The sequence below is a fragment of the Colobus angolensis genome, unplaced genomic scaffold (genome assembly GCF_000951035.1).
Source record: "Colobus angolensis palliatus isolate OR3802 unplaced genomic scaffold, Cang.pa_1.0 Scaffold108, whole genome shotgun sequence".
NCBI classification, from domain to species: domain Eukaryota; kingdom Metazoa; phylum Chordata; class Mammalia; order Primates; family Cercopithecidae; genus Colobus; species Colobus angolensis.
The window spans coordinates 5417915-5420115 of record NW_012111808.1 but is presented as its reverse complement, the minus strand read 5'-3'; positions in this window follow the sequence as shown (position 1 = coordinate 5420115).

The following is a 2201-nucleotide window of genomic DNA, read 5'->3' as shown; positions in this document are numbered from 1 at the left end:
TCCAACTGAGGTTCCAAAGATGACATAGGTTGCAAGTCTAGTGTTACTGGCGGTCATCTTTACCACCACATGGGAATGACCTACCTAAGAAGGCAATATCAGTGTGATAAGATTCTATTTGCATTTTAGAAAGATCACCATTGAAGACAGTGAAAGCAATAGACTGATGCAGTGACCCAAGTAAGGACTTTGAACTAAGATCGCTATAGAAGATCCAGAAAGAGGAGGAAATATCTGAAAGGTAATCTGAGTGGTAAGCTCTCAAGAGTAAGGAGCTAGTAGTTGGAGACAAGAGAGAAGGAAGAATGAGGACCCTTTCCAGTTTTCTGGACCAGCTGGCTAAGCAGATTATTATGTCATTCTCGAGACAGGGAGCATGGAAGCAGTAGATGGCCAGTAGCAGTGGTCTGGGAGTGGTGTGGAGGATGATTTGGTTTAATTTTGGATAGATGGGTTTGAAGGGTTTTGGTGCCTGAAGAACATGTAAGTGAAGGTGTTAGAAGATGCATTCATGAAAGAAAATGAAAAGCAGTGGCCAATGAGATAGAAGAAAAACCATAAATAGCAGGTATCACAGAAGTTCGGTAGGGAGAAGCAAGAAGTATGTGATCTCCAATTTGTAATCTCCAGCCCAAGCTTTTCTTAGAAGCTCCAGACTCATATATCAACATTCATTAGACATTTCCATGTGAATGCAAACATAGCCAGAATAAATCAAGCATTTTCCATACCCAAAACCTGCGTCCTTATGAATCAGTTCCATTATTTTATGGTTGCATGGAAAGCAACGAATCCTTTTAGATCCTTCACCTTCCTTATCCCCCACAAAAATTCCCGTGATGTTTATCTTCTCTTTATACCCTTCTCCCTTGCTCTATTGACACTGTCCTAGTACTTCATCTCTTATCACAATTCCTGTAGTTTCTCAAAAGAGGAAACACAGATATAGCTCCCCCCGCCCACCCTCCATGATCATGTGCTTGTGGAATCCTGGATTCTGAGCTCTTCTGGCCTACTCTACTGGACTCAAGGAGTTACTTGAGATGTCCTTGGTCTTGTTTGCCAGTAGACAAATGAAGAGTAGAGTTCGAGGAGAAAGCGTGGGAGAGGCAGCATTTAGCTACATGGTATAAACACATCGCCTGCTGGCCCCACTTCTTCTTCTCTCCCAGGATCTCCCAATTGAGATTGTCAAGGGAAAGGGTTGGCCTTAGATCAGACCACAGAGGGGCAGGGTTTTTTGTTTTTGTTTTTGTTTTGTTTTGTTTCGTTTTGTCCTTTTAAGAGACAGGATCTCACTATGTCACCCAGGCTGCAGTGTAATGACGTGATCTTGGCTCATTGCAGCCTCAACCTCCTGGGCTCAAGCGATCCTCCCACCTGAGACTACAGGTGTGCACCACCATGCCTGGCTAATTTTTAAAATTTTTTGTAGAGCGAGAGTCTCACTTTGTTGACAAAGCTGCTCTCAAACTCCTGGATTCAAGCAATTCTCCCACCTCAACCTCATGAATAGCTAAGATGACAGGCATGAGCCAACACACTTGGCTAATTTAAAAGATATATATATTTTGTAGAGGCATTGGTCTCACTATGTTGCCCAGGCTGGTCTCAAACTCCTTGCCTCAGTGATCCTCCTGGCTTGGCTTCCCAAATTGCTGGGATTGCAGGGGGAAAACTGGTAGTTGTTAAAGAAGAACCTCTTCGCATAGAGATTAAGCTGCACATATATACTAGTTTTCGTTGTGCCCTGGAACATCAGTGTGTAAGCTCCAGGAGGCAGGGACTGTGGAGATTAAGTTTCCCACTGTAGCCCCGGCTTAGAGCTTCTGCCTTGTACATAAGAAGTACCTATTAAATAATCACACAATAAGTGATTATTATGTTGGCAACTGATGTGGCAAATGTCATTCTGAAATTCTGATCCAGTTTGCACTTATTAAGGGGTTTCCAAACAGTATTCTGATGTCCTCTCTCGGCAGCAAAACAGGCCTGAAAATCACGAAAGTCAATGAGTTTATTGTCTTTGTCTTGCTTCAAGTCAGCATGCCTCATCCCCCCACCACCATTTCTCAGTCAATATAAGGTCCCTCAAGGCAAATAACTCTTCTATGACTCAAAGATACTCACTGGAAGGCAATGAATGTCTCTCTCATGTAGATCCTTCCTCCAGGATGAATTTCCCACTTCAGTAAGGAAAA